Below are 18,558 nucleotides of genomic sequence, written 5' to 3'. Positions count from 1 at the left end.
AGAGTTAGGTGTATATCAATAAAATGGAGCGACCTAGATGACTCCAGCTGAGAGCACCTAACCGAGATGCTTCATAATTTTTTACAGTGCCAATTTCAAGATGTGTATTGTTAACCATGCGGCCAAACGTCTAGTTCACTGATGAAGATGGTCAATTATAAGGCAAACCAAAAGAAGAAGACGTTTGTTATTGTATTGGTGAAGCTCTTGCCGTATTGTTTGGGTGTAGCAGGTGGAGAAAATTGTCTTGTCCTTGAAAGCAAAGCCGGTGATAAATAAATAACTCTAAAGAAGAGTTGGTGGTGGTGCACCATTGTTGTACATATACGGTATACCCATTGACCGCATGGTCCAATCAGAGCAAATTTGATCTGTGGTAAATGTTACGAAGAAATTTAATTGCGCCTGAGACTGGCTCTCGCTCATAGGCGCTTTTGTATATATATCACCACAACTGGGCGAGTTGATGATGGATTAGTGTAACATCCTAAAATTTGCATTCTTTTAAAATTAGTAAATATGATTTATTTAAGCAAATGTGTGTGCATTGAAAGATAGGGAAATAATAAATTTTGTGGAATTAAAATTTAAAAATAAGGTTAGAAACTTTTTGATGCATACATGCTGCTGCATATCATTTTGTGAATGCTTGGAATTTGTTAAAGATTTCAAAAAGAATTGAAATTTGAATTTAAAAAGGGATTTGGAAAATTGTAGAAAAAGAAAAAAAGAAGAATCACTTTTAGTCCCCTTCCTTCTTGAATTTCGGCCCGCTGGCCCTCTCTCTTTTCCCCACGGCCCAGCACCGCAGCCCAGCGCCAGCCCCAGCCCAGCTCGCCTCCCCGCCTCGCTCGGCCCAGCACCGCGGCCCAGCCCAGCCGAACGGCCTGGCCGCAACCGCCGCCCACGCTCCTCCCCTGCCGCTGATGCCCGGGCCCCGCTTGTCGGCGCCGTCTTCATCCCCGCGCGGCTCGGAACCGCCCGCGCCTGGCGCTACAGCAACCGCCGCCCACGACTGACATCGTGGGAGCGCCCCCCCCTCGCGCCCCGGCCGCTACAAATAGCAGCCGAGCCTTCCCCCGCGCACCCTGCTGCTCCCCGCTCTCTTCTTCGCGCTCGCCAAGCACCGAGGAAGCCCCTGCAACCGCCGCTCCGAGGGTCACCGGAATCCGCCGCCCGCCTTCGCACGGACCGCCGCCGCCGAGCTTCCCCGTCATCCTTCTTCCCCGTGGTGAGAATCCCCTGGACTCCCTCTATCTCCCGGTACCCCTACTTTCGTTTTTCTTGGCTTCTCGCGCCCTGGCCGCGAGCACCGCAAGCCGTGGTCACCGGCCATGGCGGCCACCGCGCTACCCGCTGTTCCCGGCCGCCGTATCAGCATGGCCAAGACCCCCTTCTTCCCCCGCATCCCCCGGAGCGCTCGGTTTTTCATTTGGTGAACCCTAGCCCCTAGCCGCGCGCGTCCGAGATCTCCACGCCGCCGGCAATGGCGCCTCACCGCCGGCGTCACTGTGCCCGGCCGGAATCCTTCTCTCTCCCTCCCCAGGTCTAATCCGAGCCCTACATCCTTGATCCGATGGCCGAGATTGTCCGATACCCTTTCGCGTGGTTGATTTGCAAAAGAGACCCTGGACTTTTCTAAGTCCTAACCCGCAGTCCAAGGCGTAGTTCCCCGAATGCGCAATCTCGTTTGGAAAGCGTAAACTTCACGGTTTAAATCAAAAATACGTTTTTAGTATTTACAGAAATGCCATTCGAACTGTTTTGCTCATAAAATTGTCGTTTTAGCTCCGAATTGATCCATTCAAATCGCGTTAGCTTCATAATTTCATAAGCTACATGTTGAAACTACTGTTAGTCAAGTATGGAACTTTTTAATTTCATGATTAGATTTAATTAAATATATGGCTATAGGAAAACCCGTTTAAATCATAACTTTCGCAATTTAGCTCCGTTTTTCGTGAACTTCGCGTTGACGTGATCGTAGCGAGACGTAGATTATGTTTACAAACATTTTATCTTGTTTTCAGTACTGTTGGTGTACTGTTCTAATGATAGGAATGTTTGCTTTGCATGAATACTTTTGGAATGTTGTATGTTGCTGTGTTGGTCGCGTTCAGACGGTGAGGAAAACGTTGGAGACCAAGAACTCTTCGACAACCAGCAGGACCTAGCACGAGTTTGTGAACCAAGGCAAGTATAGCATGGGCCTTCCTTGATATCCTATTTCACTTTAATCAATTACTCATTTGCATGTGTCTAATTTTGATACCCGTAAGGACACCCTAGTGATTGTTTATCTTGTTCCTTGTCTCCTATGGGTTAAATGCATATGGGTAGATTGCTAGTGCTCTAACTGAACTTGATATACATGATGATGAATGATACTATGGAACTAAGAGTTTAACATGATTCATAACAACTGTTCCATAGGGCGAAGGTGCAAATGACCTTTGTTCATGTTGCTCCCAGCTCTCCATAAGGACTTATCTGTCGGCAAAAGCTGGGACTGACAGTGCAACCGGGAGAGTCATATGGCTCTGACTTTAGCTCAGTAATAGGATCTTTCCTAGCTAGTTAGAGGTTACCTTTTTGGCGCAAATGGGGCTTGCCACGTTGGGTATAGGGCTTGCCTCTGTTCCTATGAGTATAGCCGCGATGGATATGTGACATAGGAAAGGGGGGTTCCTACATCTGCCTGCCAAGGAAACCTAGCGGCCCTAACTTGTTAGGGAAACCTATGAAATGGCTTCATAGTGTACCCTGCCCGCTCACCTTGGTAGTGACATGGGAGTAATTAACCCGGGCATATGGGGATCATGACTCGCGGTGAATGTGCACCACCTCTGCAGAGGGTAACAAACTGTTATAACAGCCGTGCTCACGGTCATGAGCGGCCCGGAAAAATCACAGAATAACTGAATACTTGATGATGTTCAATTAAGATGTTCTATGATGATGTACGATACACTTTACACTAATATATGTTCATATGGGATTAAATGGGAGCTTAAGCATAATTTGATAATATCTGATAATAAAAGTTTGTCGTACTAAAAATGCTAACTGCAGTAAACCAGAGTCAACCCTTTTTGAGCTTCATAACCCCATGTTAGCTTGTTAAGTACGGGATGTACTTACACTTGTTTATTTTCTTTATTTGAATAAAAATCCCGGATGGGTAACAGATGACAACGGGTATGAGGAATTCCCGGAGGATTTTAGGCTTGTGGTCAACCAGTTGACCTTCCCTGTGATGGTGTTCCACGAGAGTGTTATCCTTTACTATTCCGCTGTGTTGTGTAAGACTACTTAATGTTATTATTTGTGATGTAAGAGACACCGTGATGATACTTTATATGATTTGTCGACTTGTGTGTGTGACTGATTCCTGGGCACACATGAGTATTATGCATTCAATTTTATCCTTAAAATTGGGTGTGACAAATTGGTATCAGAGCCGTGTTGACTGTAGGACGCAAGCCTAGTTAGAAAATGGTCGTTTTAGCATCTTGCTCCTCTGGTTTCTTGCTTACTGTCTTATTCTTGTTATTTTATTAAAACATTTATGCTTTTCATACCTTAATCTATTAATTAAAATTGTTGATTCTAATTCTATCTCACTTTAAATCTATAGATGTCTCATAATCCGAAGACTGCTCGCCTCAGCACCGCCGGCTATCGTGCCATGTTCACCCCGCGTGCCCCACAGGCGGAGAGGGAGATTGTGATCATCTCCGACGACGAGGAGATGGCTACACCGACGCCTACACCTACTCCTACACCAGTCGTCGTGCCAGTCTATCCGGTTGTAGCTACACCTGAGGAGTTGACGGCTACTTCCCCTACACCTGCACCATCCCCAGTTGTTCCCGTGGTGGAGGAGGCAGATTGGCTGGAAGTGCAAGTACTACTTCAAGCCAGCTCCAGAGATAGCCTACTACCACACGCTCCTCACTCACGTGCTGGACGACTACTACCCTGACTTGCACGCCTCCATCAGCTACCACTGCGCCGAGTACCAGCACCCATTGGAGGCTACCTTCTGGAAGGTAGAGCTGGTGGTCACCGCCTGGAACGACATCAAGAATGGACATGAGGTGGAGACTGTTCATTGTGCCCCTGCCAGGAGAGCCCATGCCTTGGATGGTATGGAGGATGCAGCACAGAACGCCTACATCCACTACCATGGTCGTCGATTTGAGGCCATGAGGGAGGATCGCTTCAGGTTCCTTCCTTGAAATGATCATGAGGGTGTTTGGCAGGTTTTGGCTCCACCAGAGAATGACCCAACTCTGGAAGCAACGGTGCAGCATGTCCACGCTATGCAGGGAGTGGATGAGGAAGTCAAAGGAGAACTGCGTGCATCTCAGAGGGCTCATAGACGCCTTCAGAAGCAAGTGGATGAACTTTGAGCTCAACTTGGACAGCCATCCATCTACAAGAAGAAGCGCCGGTCCTTCACCATGATTGACACCGCTCCATAGGTGTTAGGTGCCTTGATCTAGATTACCACGTCGTTAGTTCGTGTTTCTTATTTAGTCTTGTTGGTCTTGTGAACTTGGTTGATTAGATGTTTAATTTGTGAACTTGGTTGATTTGGTATTTTGCTTGATTGCTGGAAGTTTGTGGGCATGTCCACAACTTCCTTAGATTGGAACTTTAAGTTTAGAATGAAATCTTAATGCTGATGTTTCACTTTATCTTATCTCTGCTGTGCTGATTTCTGGAGCAGCCTGTGTTCTTTATCTGGTATCTCGAAATCTGGGATGATAAAAATTCTGAAATTTTTGTGGAGATAACTAGACCTCTGTATCTTTCAAGTGTCTCTGGAATCACGTCAATAGCTGTTCAGGTCTGGGAGATCTAGCTGACACAAGTTGATGTTCCTGCGCTGTCTGGAACTCAGAACAGTTTCGGTTTAGCACTACTTTTGACTATGTGTGTGTCCGAATCTGTAAAAGTGGTCTAAATGAAAGTTGTAGCTGATCTCCTAAGCTTTCTAACAAATCTTGGTGAACCTCTATTGGATCTCTGAAACTCGAGTTATAACAGTTTTACTGAACTGCTGAATTTGAATCTTGTCCAGAAAATTCTCAGCATTGTTTCTTATCTTTTGTAAGCTCTCTATATTTGGAAAATCTCTAAATTTTGCACATTTGTTGGAAAACAGATGGCCACAAGAGGAGGAAGAGGCAGAGGCCATGGTCGTGGGCGTGATGCTCTCATAAATCCACCACCGCCACCTGTGACCATGGAACAGATATTGGGAATGCAAGCGCAGCTGATGCAAGCTATGATGCAGCGCTTGGACAATGAACCTGCAAGAGGACCACCGCCTGTTCAGGTTAGAGATAAGCGTGGAGAGTTTATGAAAGGTCGACCACCGGTGTTCACACATGCCTCAGACCCTTTGGAGGCAGATGATTGGTTGCGTGCTGTGGAGAAACAACTGAACATAGCACAATGCAACGACCTTGAGAAGGTGTTGTACGCTTCCGGGCAACTCCAAGGAGCTGCTCAGGATTGGTGGGAATCATTCCAGTTTGGACATCCCAACAATGCTCCTGCAATCACTTGGCAGGAATTCAAGGACAATTTCCGGTCATACCATATTCCTGATGGACTAGTGGAACTGAAGCAGGAAGAATTCCGATCCCTCAAGCAAGGATCAATGACTGTGGCGGAGTATCGGGACAAGTTCGCACAACTTTCACGCTATGCTCCAAATGACGTAGCGGATGACAAGGATAAGCAACGCCGTTTCCTCAAGGGACTCTATGATGGACTACAGCTCCAGCTGATGTCTAATACTTACCCTAACTTCCAGTCTTTGGTGAATCGCGCAATCATGATTGACGATAAGCGCAAGGAGATGAAAGCTAAGAAGAGAAGGCTCCAAGGGCAAGCTTTTGGAAGCAACACTCGCCCACGTGCTTATCCCTAGCAAGGTTTCTAGCAGAGGAATCAAGGACCAACTCACCAGGGAAACCGTGGTCAGTATCCTCCGCGGAACCAGTTCCAGCAACGCCCTCAGTACCAGCAACAGTTTGGAAACCAGCGTCCCTCGCAACAGACCAGTAATCCTGCAACACGCCAGGGAGTGCCCAACAATGCTCCTGTGAAGAGTGGTGCACCCAACAATCCCAATGCCTGCTACCGATGCGGAGAAGTAGGTCACTATGCTCATCAGTGTCCTAAGAAGCAGAACCAACAAGCACCTCAGAACCAGACCAGCAATCAGAAGTTGAACGCCCGACCACCTCACACTGCGAAGGTGAACTATGTGTCATCTGATGCAGCTCAGGAGACGCCTGAGGTCATGCTGGGTATGTTCAGCGTCAACTCTATCTCTGCTACCGTACTTTTTGATTCTAGTGCTTCGCATTCTTTTATCTCCCAAGCTTTTGTTAGAATGCATAGCATACCTTTGTGTGCCATGAAAAACCCCATACTAGTAAATTCCCTGGGAGGTAGTATGATAGCTTCTTATTGGAGCCCCTCAACTAGCATTTCCTTAAGGGGGGTAGACTTCAAAGTGAAGCCTATTGTGTTGAGAACAGCGGGAATCGATCTTGTTCTAGGAATGGATTGGATGAAACAACACCGAGCAGTGATTCAGTGTCAGGAGAAATCTGTGGTTGTGACATCACTCAATGGAGATAGAATCTGTGTAGAAGTGGTAGTGCAAGCTCAGCCTACAGCCACAGTGAATCAGCTAGATGGTGAAGCCAATGAACAAGATCGTGTCGTGGAGGAGTTCCCGGATGTCTTCCCCGATGACTTGCCAAGTATGCCACCTGACCGAGACATTGAATTCATTATCGAATTATTACCTGGAACTGCACCAATAGCTAAACGTCCATATAGAATGGGAGTTAATGAATTAGAAGAGCTTAAGAAACAACTAAAAGAGTTGCAAGAAAAAGGTTTCATACGCCCCAGTTCTTCCCCGTGGGGGGCACCTGTGATCTTTGTGGATAAGAAGGATGGTAGTCAACGGATGTGTGTGGATTACCGCTCACTTAATGAGGTTACCATCAAGAATAAATACCCTTTGCCTAGGATTGATGATTTGTTTGATCAGTTGAGAGGAGCTCATGTGTTCTCCAAGATTGATCTCCGATCTGGTTATCATCAGCTTAAGATTCGGAACTCGGACATACCCAAGACAGCATTCACTACACGGTATGGATTATATGAGTACACCGTTATGTCTTTTGGATTGACCAATGCACCGGCATACTTCATGTATCTGATGAATAAGGTGTTCATGGAGTTTCTAGATAAATTTGTGGTAGTATTCATAGATGACATACTAATATTCTCCAAGACTGAAGAAGAACATACTGAACACATAAGGTTGGTCTTGCAAAAGCTTAGAGAACATAAGTTGTACGCTAAGCGGAGCAAGTGTGAGTTTTGGTTAAGGGAAGTCTCTTTTCTGGGTCATGTTGTTTCCAATGGTGGAATAGCAGTGGATCCAGTCAAAGTGCAAGATGTATTGAATTGGAAACCACCAACTACTGTAAGTGAGATTCATAGCTTTTTGGGATTAGCTGGATATTACCGAAGGTTCATTGAAGGTTTTTCCAAGCTAGCCAAGCCCATGACAGCTTTGTTGGAAAAGAATGCTAAGTATGTATGGTCGGATAAATGCCAGGCAAACTTTGAAGAGCTAAAGAAGAGATTGACTACAGCTCCAGTATTAATCTTGCCCGATTTAAGCAAGAACTTCTCTATATATTGTGATGCATCCCGTTTGGGTCTTGGATGTGTGCTTATGCAAGAAGGAAGAGTGGTGGCATATGCATCTAGACAACTAAGGAAGCATGAGTTGAATTATCCTACTCATGACTTGGAATTGGCAGTTGTGGTTCATGCTTTAAAGATCTGGAGACATTATCTGATTGGACATAAGAGTGATATCTATACTGATCATAAGAGTTTGAAGTATATCTTTACCGAATCAGATCTGAACCTGAGACAACGTCGTTGGTTGGAATTGATCAAAGACTATGATTTGGAAGTGCATTATCACCCGGGAAAGGCAAACGTCGTAGCTGATGCACTTAGCAGAAAGAGCTATGCCAATGGACTTCAGATAACATCTATGTCAGCAGAGTTGTGTGCTAAAATGGAGTATCTCAATTTGAGCCTGGTTACTAATGCTATGGAATTGGTGATAGAGCCTACTTTGGAAAAAGAGATACGCAAAGGACAATTGGAGGATGAAAAACTTAAAGAGATAGCAGAGAATGTAGTGCTTGGTAAGGCACCCGGATTCAGAATGGATGAGAATGGTACTCTTTGGTTCAGGAAAAGGATATGTGTACCAGAAGTGAAAGCTATCCGAGATGCAATTCTGCAAGAGGCCCATGAGTCTGCTTACTCTATACATCCCGGAAGTACCAAGATGTACTTGGATCTCAAGGAGAAGTATTGGTGGTATGGTTTGAAGAGAGATGTGGCAGAATATGTGGCTTTGTGTGACACTTGTCAAAGAGTGAAAGCTGAGCATCAAAGACCTGTAGGGTTACTACAACCAATGAAGATTCCTGAATGGAAATGGGAAGAAGTTGGTATGGACTTTATCGTAGGATTACCCCGCACTCAAAGAGGTTATGATTCAATATGGGTAATAGTGGATCGACTCACCAAGGTTGCTCACTTTTTATCAGTCAAGACTACCTATAATGGTGCAAGACTAGCAGAGTTGTATATGGAAAGAATAGTGTGCTTACATGGTGTTCCCAAGAAGATTGTGTCAGATAGGGCACTCAGTTTACATCTCAATTCTGGCATAAAGTACATAGATCTTTGGGGACAAAGTTGAATTTTAGTTCTGCTTACCACCCGCAAACTGATGGACAGACTGAAAGGATCAACCAGATTTTGGAAGATATGTTGAGAGCTTGTGCACTTCAGTATGGTGATAGTTGGGATAAGAGTCTGCCTTACGCAGAGTTCTCGTACAACAACAGTTATCAGAAGAGTCTCAAGATGGCACCTTTCGAGGTGTTGTATGGACGTAAGTGTAGAACGCCTTTGTTCTGGAATCAGACTGGAGAAACTCAAGTGTTTGGACCCGATGTCCTTAGAGACGTAGAAGAACAAGTGAGAATGATTAGAGACAATTTGAGAGTAGCTCAGTCCCGACAGAAGAGTTACGCCGATATTCGTAGAAGAGAGCTGACTTTCGAGATTGGTGATTAGGTGTACTTGAAGGTGTCACCAATGAGAAGTGTGAGAAGATTCAATATGAAGGGAAAGTTAGCACCAAGGTATATAGGACCTTTTAAGATCCTAGAGAGACGTGGAGAAGTAGCTTATCAGTTGGAACTGCCTGAGAGTTTGTCCGGTGTGCACGACGTGTTCCATGTTTCCCAATTGAAAAAGTGTTTGAGGGTACCAGAAGAGCAGATTCCTTTGGAAGAACTTGCTGTCAAGGAAGATCTTACTTATGAAGAGTATCCGATAAAGATCTTGGAAACTGCCGAAAGAATTACAAGAAGCCGAACTGTAAAGATGTGCAAGGTGCAGTGGAATCGATATACAGAGGATGAGGCTACTTGGGAAAGAGAAGAGGATCTGAGAAAGACTTATCCCCAACTGTTTGAGTAAGCAATCACCCGAATCTCGAGGACGAGATTCATCTTAAGGGGGGTAGAATTGTAACATCGTAAAATTTGCATTCTTTTAAAATTAGTAAATATGATTTATTTAAGCAAATGTGTGTGCATTGAAAGATAGGGAAATAATAAATTTTGTGGAATTAAAATTTAAAAATAAGGTTAGAAACTTTTTGATGCATACATGCTGCTGCATATCATTTTGTGAATGCTTGGAATTTGTTAAAGATTTCAAAAAGAATTGAAATTTGAATTTAAAAAGGGATTTGGAAAATTGTAGAAAAAGAAAAAAAGAAGAATCACTTTTATTCCCCTTCCTTCTTGAATTTCGGCCCGCTGGCCCTCTCTCTTTTCCCCGCGGCCTAGCACCGTAGCCCAGCGCCAGCCCCAGTCCAGCTCGCCTCCCCGCCTCGCTCGGCCCAGCCCAGCCGAACGGCCTGGCCGCAACCGCCGCCCACGCTCCTCCCCTGCCGCTGACGCCCGGGCCCCGCTTGTCGGCGCCGTCTTCATCCCCGCGCGGCTCGGAACCGCCCACGCCCGGTGCTACAGCAACCGCCGCCCACGACTGACATCATGGGAGCGCCCCCCCCTCGCGCCCCGGCCGCTACAAATAGCAGCCGAGCCTTCCCCCGCGCACCCTGCAGCTCCCCGCTCTCTTCTTCGCGCTCGCCAAGCACCGAGGAAGCCCCTACAACCGCCGCTCCGAGGTCACCGGAATCTGCCGCCCGCCTTCGCACGGACCGCCGCCGCCGAGCTTCCCCGTCGTCCTTCTTCCCCGCGGTGAGAATCCCCTGGACTCCCTCTATCTCCCGGTACCCCTACTTTCGTTTTTCTTGGCTTCTCGCGCCCTGGCCGCGAGCTCCACAAGCCGTGGTCGCCGGCCATGGCGGCCACCGCGCTACAAGCTGTTCCCGGCCGCCGTATCAGCATGGCCAAGACCCCCTTCTTCCCCCGCATCCCCCGGAGCGCTCGGTTTTTCATTTGGTGAACCCTAGCCCCTAGCCGCGCGTGTCTGAGATCTCCACGCCGCCGGCAATGGCGCCTCACCGCCGGCGTCACTGTGCCCGGCCGGAATCCTTCTCTCTCCCTCCCCAGGTCTAATCCGAGCCCTACATCCTTGATCCGATGGCCGAGATCGTCCGATACCCTTTCGCGTGGTTGATTTGCAAAAGAGACCCTAGACTTTTCTAAGTCCTAACCCGCAGTCCAAGGCGTAGTTCCCCGAATGCGCAATCTCGTTCGGAAAGCGTAAACTTCACGGTTTAAATCAAAAATACGTTTTCAGTATTTACAGAAATGCCATTTGAACTGTTTTGCTCATAAAATTGTCGTTTTAGCTCCGAATTGATCCATTCAAATCGCGTTAGCTTCATAATTTCATAAGCTACATGTTGAAACTACTGTTAGTCAAGTATGGAACTTTTTAATTTCATGATTAGATTTAATTAAATATATGGCTATAGGAAAACCCGTTTAAATCATAACTTTAGCAATTTAGCTCCGTTTTTCGTGAACTTCGCGTTGACGTGATCGTAGCGAGACGTAGATTATGTTTACAAACATTTTATCTTGTTTTCAGTACTGTTGGTGTACTGTTCTAATGATAGGAATGTTTACTTTGCATGAATGCTTTTGGAATGTTGTATGTTGTTGTGTTGGTCGCGTTCAGACGGTGAGGAAAACGTTGGAGACCAAGAACTCTTCGACGACCAGCAGGACCAGCACGAGTTTGTGAACCAAGGCAAGTATAGCATGGGCCTTCCTTGATATCCTATTTCACTTTAATCAATTACTCATTTGCATGTGTCTAATTTTGATACCCGTAAGGACACCCTAGTGATTGTTTATCTTGTTCCTTGTCTCCTATGGGTTAAATGCATATGGGTAGATTGCTAGTGCTCTAACTGAACTTGATATACATGATGATGAATGATACTATGGAACTAAGAGTTTAACATGATTCATAACAACTGTTCCATAGGGCGAAGGTGCAAATGACCTTTGTTCATGTTGCTCCCAGCTCTCCATAAGGACTTATCTGTCGGCAAAAGCTGGGACTGACAGTGCAACCGGGAGAGTCATATGGCTCTGACTTTAGCTCAGTAATAGGATCTTTCCTAGCTAGTTAGAGGTTACCTTTTTGGCGCAAATGGGGCTTGCCACGTTGGGTATAGGGCTGCCTCTATTCCTATGAGTATAGCCGCGATGGATATGTGCCATAGGAAAGGGGGGTTCCTATATCTGCCTGCCAAGGAAACCTAGCATCCCTAACTTGTTAGGGAAACCTATGAAATGGCTTCATAGTGTACTCTGCCCGCTCACCTTGGTAGTGACATGGGAGTAATTAACCCGGGCATATGGGGATCACGACTCGCGGTGAATGTGCACCACCTCTGCAGAGGGTAACAAACTGTTATAACAGCCGTGCTCACGGTCATGAACGGCTCGGAAAACTCACAGAATAACTGGATACTTGATGATGTTCAATTAAGATGTTCTATGATGATATACGATACACTTTACACTGATATATGTTCATATGGGATTAAATGGGAGCTTAAGCATAATTTGATAATATCTGATAATAAAAGCTTGTCGTACTAAAAATGCTAACTGCAGTAAACCAGAGTCAACCCTTTTTGAGCTTCATAACCCCATGTTAGCTTGTTAAGTACGGGATGTACTTACACTTGTTTATTTTCTTTATTTGGATAAAAATCCCAGATGGGTAACAGATGACAACGGGTATGAGGAATTCCCGGAGGATTTTTAGGCTTGTGGTCAACCAGTTGACCTTCCCTGTGATGGTGTTCCACGAGAGTGTTATCCTTTACTATTCCGCTGTGTTGTGTAAGACTACTTAATGTTATTATTTGTGATGTAAGAGACACCGTGATGATACTTTATATGATTTGTCGACTTGTGTGTGTGACTGATTCCTGGGCACACGTGAGTATTGTGCATTCAATTTTATCCTTAAAATTGGGTGTGACAATTAGTAGTACTTGTTTACAGGTGGAATGCGTGGCAAAACTGATTGAGCTTGCTTGTCCATACCTCATGATGCCAAGAGGCTTACGGTGCGCATGAGATTTCTTTTTTCCTATGTCGACCTGAGTCCAAGGCCACACAGAGCCCAAGCGATAGGGTGCCTTGGCACTGCATTTGCTCATGCTCTGCTCTGCTTTGTTTTTGTTGTGATCTACTTCCTCTTTGCTCTGGTCACGTATATACGATGCACAACTTACAGAAGCTTACGGAACAGACAGAACACAAAACGGGCAACCGGAGCTCAAAAACTCGTGAAAACAGACAACACAAAAGAAAGGAGCTGGCAAACCAGCCTGCCCGGCTGGGTGACCCGCCTGCCCGGCGCTCGGAGCATCCTGGCCGGCTAGAGCACTTGGGAGGCTGGCTGAACAGTAAAGAACCAGCCTGGCCGGTTTGCTCGGCTTAGGTCCCCGAAATTCTTTCCAAAAATCCGAAGTTGGATCAAACGGCCTCTAAAAATTCCCACAATTTACAGAGATGATTCTTAGGTGTATTAGATGATATCCCCAAAGAATCAAACCCCACAAACTCCGGAAATGAAACAGATCTGAATATCAATCAAGGGAAGTGGGGTTTTCTCAGGAAATCCTCCCAAGGGTGAAAAATTGTGCTTGTGGTGAATCTACCTGATTCATTTGGCAGGGATGTTCATGTGATGTCCTTGCACAAATTCAACCCAACAAAACAAACTCGAAACCTTAGGAACTTAAGATCGAGCAAAACGGTGAAGAGGGGGCAGAGAGAAGGGGAAAGCCAAGTCATATTAGAACAAAGACTTAGATCTCAGAGGACATGATTGCTTTATTTCTGAGATCTACTAGGTCTGGATCTTACAAAGGACAACTTGCAGAAAACTAAAACACAGATACAGTATTAACCTCTCGCACTGTGGATCTCAATAGCGTTAGAACTAGACAACTACATAATGAGGAAACCGAGAGAATGACAACAGGAAAGATGTGCAGATTAGGAGCAGTCATACTCTTATTTATAGAGCTATTGCACAATCCCTAAATCAAAAGAACTATCTCCTAAATCATTTTTATATTAATGGAAATCAAACAACAATTTGTTTTTTTGAACTTATTAGCTTATTTAAAATATTAATTTTAAAAAACGAAGGGAGTAGTAGGTCACACAACGAATCATACTAAGCACATGGTAGGTCGAAGTTGCAGCCATTATCATTGTTCTTAGAGTACGCAACAAAGGTAGCCAGTACTAAACTCCAAGGTCATACCAATCGGGCTGCTCAGGAGCATTTGTTATCACCAACTTGCAGCCCTTTCATTGTCATATATTTTTTTTTGGTAATATAAGATGTTGGTAATTAAGAATATGTTGAGGACACACTAATTTAGTTCATTTTTTGAACTAACTAGCTTACTCAAAATGTTATCTGAAAAAAGGAGGTCATGGCAATCCGACTACTCAGCAGCATTTTTTTACGACCAACTTGCTGCCCTTTCATTGTCATATATATAGTACAAAATCAAACAATTAATGCACAAACCTAATCTACTTTAAAACTCAACTGATTTCTTTAATCACCAGTATAATAGATACATACTAGTGCTAAACTCCAAAGAGGTCACACCAATCCAACACAGCATTTGATTTCTTTGTTCCTTTTAGAAGTGCATTATTGTTTGGTCATCTCGTCCAGTTTAAGACTAAGTATATGTAGGTCCATTATAAGGCAAACCAACAGAAGAAGACGTTTGTTATTGTACTGGTGAAGCTCTTGCCGTATTGTCTGGGTGTAGCAGGTGGAGAAAATTGTCTTGTTGTTGAAAGCAAAGCTGGTGATATAAATAAATAACTCTAAAGTAGAGTTGGTGGCAGTGCACCATCGTTGTACGCATACCCATTGACCGCATGGTGCAATCAGAGCAAACTTGATCAGTAACAAATGTTACCAAGAAATTTAATTGTGCCTCAGGCCGCCGGCTTTCGCTGATAGGAGCTTTTGCATATATATTACCACAACTGGCCGAGTTGATGAATTAATAGGACTAGTTTACAGGCGGAGTGCGTGGCAAAACTGATTGGGCTTTGTTGTAACATGGCTTTGGCGGGTGGTGAAGGCCGCCGGCAGCGGGGTGTCGCCAAGGCGTCTTCGAGCATCTTAGGGCGGAGACCCGGCGCTGACTAAAGGAAATTTCCCGACTATGCTCGAGGGGTGCTGAATCTCCTTATCATCGCGGACTCCGCCAAGGCTAGGCACGCATCCCGCCGACCGCTCAGGCGGGCGTCTCCGGTATTACGGGCGGAGGCAGCCTTATCTCTAAACTAATCAAACAAACGATCTTGCCTAAGTGTGTGCAGGTACTCAAGCGCGGGCGCTCACGGTCCGCGCAAGCGTGCCAGCATGGCCCCTGCGCGGCCGGGCGGAGACCTACGGATGATGTCTCCGCCCGGACCGGCGGAGACTCTCCAAGGCGACAGCGCGCCCCTGAAGGCGGAGGCCAGCGGCCAGGCGGAGACCTACGGGTGATGCCTCCGCCCGGACCGGCAAAGATTCTCCAAGGCAACGGCGCGCCCCTGAACACGGAGGCCGGCGGCGAGAACCATGGCCCCCACGCGGCCGGGCGGAGACCCGCAGATAACGTCTCCGACCGTCCGGCAGAGACCCACCGAGGGAGCAGCGCGCCCCGGGAGATGAAGGCCAGCGCCGGGGACCCAGGCCTTTGGGCCGAAGACAAGCTACAGTGGGCCGACTGCTCATGGAAGCCCATTACTTGGAGACGGTATGGCAGGATTGCCCCGCGAACAAGAGGCTAGCGGCAGAATATTCCAGGAATGTACTGTAGCAGTTGAGGTGCATTGTAATAAATTCTGTTATGCGGTAGTTGAGTCCTATAAATAGGGGAGACTTGTAACCGTGGAGGTTGGTTGGTGAACGAGTTAATGAAACCATAGTTTTCCGTGTCATTCCCTTACTCATCACTATCCCCCCTGTCGTTCGTATCCCAAGCTTCCGCCCGAGGCCGACCGTCAGACGGACGGAGGCCTCGGTCTCTGCCACGCGGATTGAAACCGCTAGTTTCAACATTGGCGCCCACCGTGGTTGAGCCAAGGCAAACCAACGATGGCAGGGAAAAGAAAGACCACCACCAGAGCAGCAGTGACCACGGGTCAGCGAGGAAGGCCTAGGCGCAACATTCGTAGCGCCTACGCAACCTCGCCAGCAGAGGATGACACCAGAGCAGACGCCCAGGGTCAACCACCGGAACCCCAAGACCAAGAGATTCAAGATCCAGAGGCCCAACCAAACTCAGCCACAGCACCCGAGCAAGAACTGCAACAACTGCAAGCACAGTTGCAAAGAGCGCAACAAGAGAGGGACAGAATGGTAGCAGCATTCGCAGCTAATCAGCAAGGCAGATGAATTGGCAAAGGCTGTGGCAAACAACCTGCCACTGCCTCCAAATACTTTTTACCAGATCTTGAAGTCTCCGGCAACTGCGGAGACATCCAAGGCACTAAAACCCATACTACACCTGCAAAATGAAGATTGGAGAAAGGTGATAACAGAATTCCTAGAAGGCAAAATCACCGAAGAAGATGAAGCAAAAGCAGCAAGAATACAGGCCAGGGCAAGAAATTACACAATCGTAAATGGCGTACTGTACAAGAAAGGAGTAGTCCAGCCTCTCCTCAAATGCATATCGCAGAGCGAAGGCATAGAATTGCTTCAAGAAATACACTATGGAATTTGCGGGTCACACATTGGCTCCAGAGCTTTATCAGCAAAGGCAATAAGGCAAGGCTTTTATTGGCCAACACACATACAAGACGCAGAGCAGACAGTCAGAACATGCAAAGCATGCCAAACATTCTCTCCAGGACAGTCAAAACCATCGTCGGAGACCCAGCTTATACCTCCGATATGGCCGCTGCAAAGATGGGGGATGGACCTGGTCGGCCCATTACCTCCATCCCAAGGAGGAAACAGATTCGCAGTAGTGGCAGTGGAATATTTCACAAGATGGATAGAGGCAAAGCCGCTGGCGAAGATAACCTCAGAAACTATCAGAAAGTTCTTCTGGCAGAACATCGTTTGCAGATTCGGTGTACCAAGGATCTTGACAGTAGACAATGGAAAACAATTCGATTCAGAGAACTTCAAAGAATTCTGCAAAAGCATAGGGACAAAATTAGCCTTCGCCTCTGTATACCACCCAGAGTCCAATGGAGCAGTGGAAAGAGCAAACAGAATAGTCTTTTCAGCAATATCAAAGACACTGCTAGGTCTACGCAAAGGAAAATGGATAGATGAATTACCTAGAGTTATTTGGTCACACAATACATCCGTCTCAAGAACAACAGGATTCACACCATTCAAACTGCTTTATGGAGAAGAGGCCATGATGCCAGAAGAAATAAAGCACGAAAGCCTCCGCACAACAAGTCAGCTGATGTTGCAAGATGAAGAATATGCAAAGGAAACAATAGAAGCCACCAGACTGGAAGCAGTCGACAACATTGCAAAATATCAGTCCCAAACCAAGAAGTGGAGAGACTCTCAGGTGGTAAGGAAAGACATAAAATACGGAGACCTCGTAGTCAGGAGAAAACCCAACGCACAACTTGTCGGTAAGTTGCAACCGAAATGGGAAGACCCATACACAGCAACGGCAGCAGGCCGACCTGGTTCTTTCCACTTGACCGAGAGCGAAGGTGTCATGACAACCCACACATGGAATATTGACAGCCTTCGCAGATACTACATCTAGGCAATGTACCAAAGGGCAACCTCCGCAAAATATAAGCGGAGGCCCCTACATGCATTTACCTTAGGTTTTTTTACTTCATTCAATACAAAATGTAAAAGAGCCTGCACTCTTTTCCTCACAGGAGAACTCCAAGCGGAGGTGAGGTTTTTAACGAGGCAGGCTCAATGTAAAAATCCTCTACAAGTATAAAGAGGTAATTCCGCAAAAGAACGCCACAAAGAACCCAAAACCGAAAGCGGCCAGCTCTGGCGCCGCAATATTCGGTAAACAAAAACCACAGGTCCTTTCAAAGCGCCAGCCATAGGCAAGGGCAATTTGAAACGACCTCTATGGCCAAAAAGGCCTCCGACCCTTGACAAAGACCTGACCAAAGTCAGGCATCAAGGCAAAAATCTTTGGCCAAAAAGGCCTCCGACCCTTGACAAAGACCTGACCAAAGTCAGGCATCAAGGCAAAAATCTTTGGCCAAAAAGGCCTCCGACCCTTGACAAAGACCCGACCAAAGTCAGGCATCAAGGCAAAAAACTTTGGCCAAAAAGACCTCCGACCCTTGACAAAGACCTAACCAAAGTCAGGCATCAAGGCAACAACCTCGGTGGAACAGGCCTCCGACCTTAGAGAAAAAAAACCTAGCGTCAGGGGAAACAAATTTGTCGCGCCAGAGCTAGGAAAAAGGTCTCCGCTATCCGAAACAGGAAAAATAGAAAGTGCCTGACAAAACACTGCCACCACTGCGGCGCCAGGCCTCTTTACTTCAAAGATCTCAACGAGAACGAATAACTCATGCAACATACAGGCCATTAAAGCCAAGATACGTTCCACCTAACAACATACAAAAATGTTAACGCCCGAAAGCCACCCCCCCATTATAAAAACGGATTCCCCCTATGCCCTTAAGAAACTCAGTCAGCATAAGGCGCAAGAGCGCAAGGGGGGAGCAAGGCATAGTGCAGGCAAAAGCCATAGCAATAGCCATGGAGGCAGGGGTCTCCTTAGATATCCAAATCGGCCGTAGATATTGTACGAAAACTCGTAAAATCGGAGGCAACGGTAGACAGTCGAAGACAGTGGGAAAAGAGAGAGGGCCTACGGCACGGTGATGAACAGCAAAGGCCTACGGGAGCAGGGGGATATCG

Source organism: Miscanthus floridulus, chromosome 10, assembly GCF_019320115.1.
Source record: "Miscanthus floridulus cultivar M001 chromosome 10, ASM1932011v1, whole genome shotgun sequence".
NCBI lineage: Eukaryota > Viridiplantae > Streptophyta > Magnoliopsida > Poales > Poaceae > Miscanthus > Miscanthus floridulus.
This window is presented reverse-complemented; position numbering follows the sequence as displayed.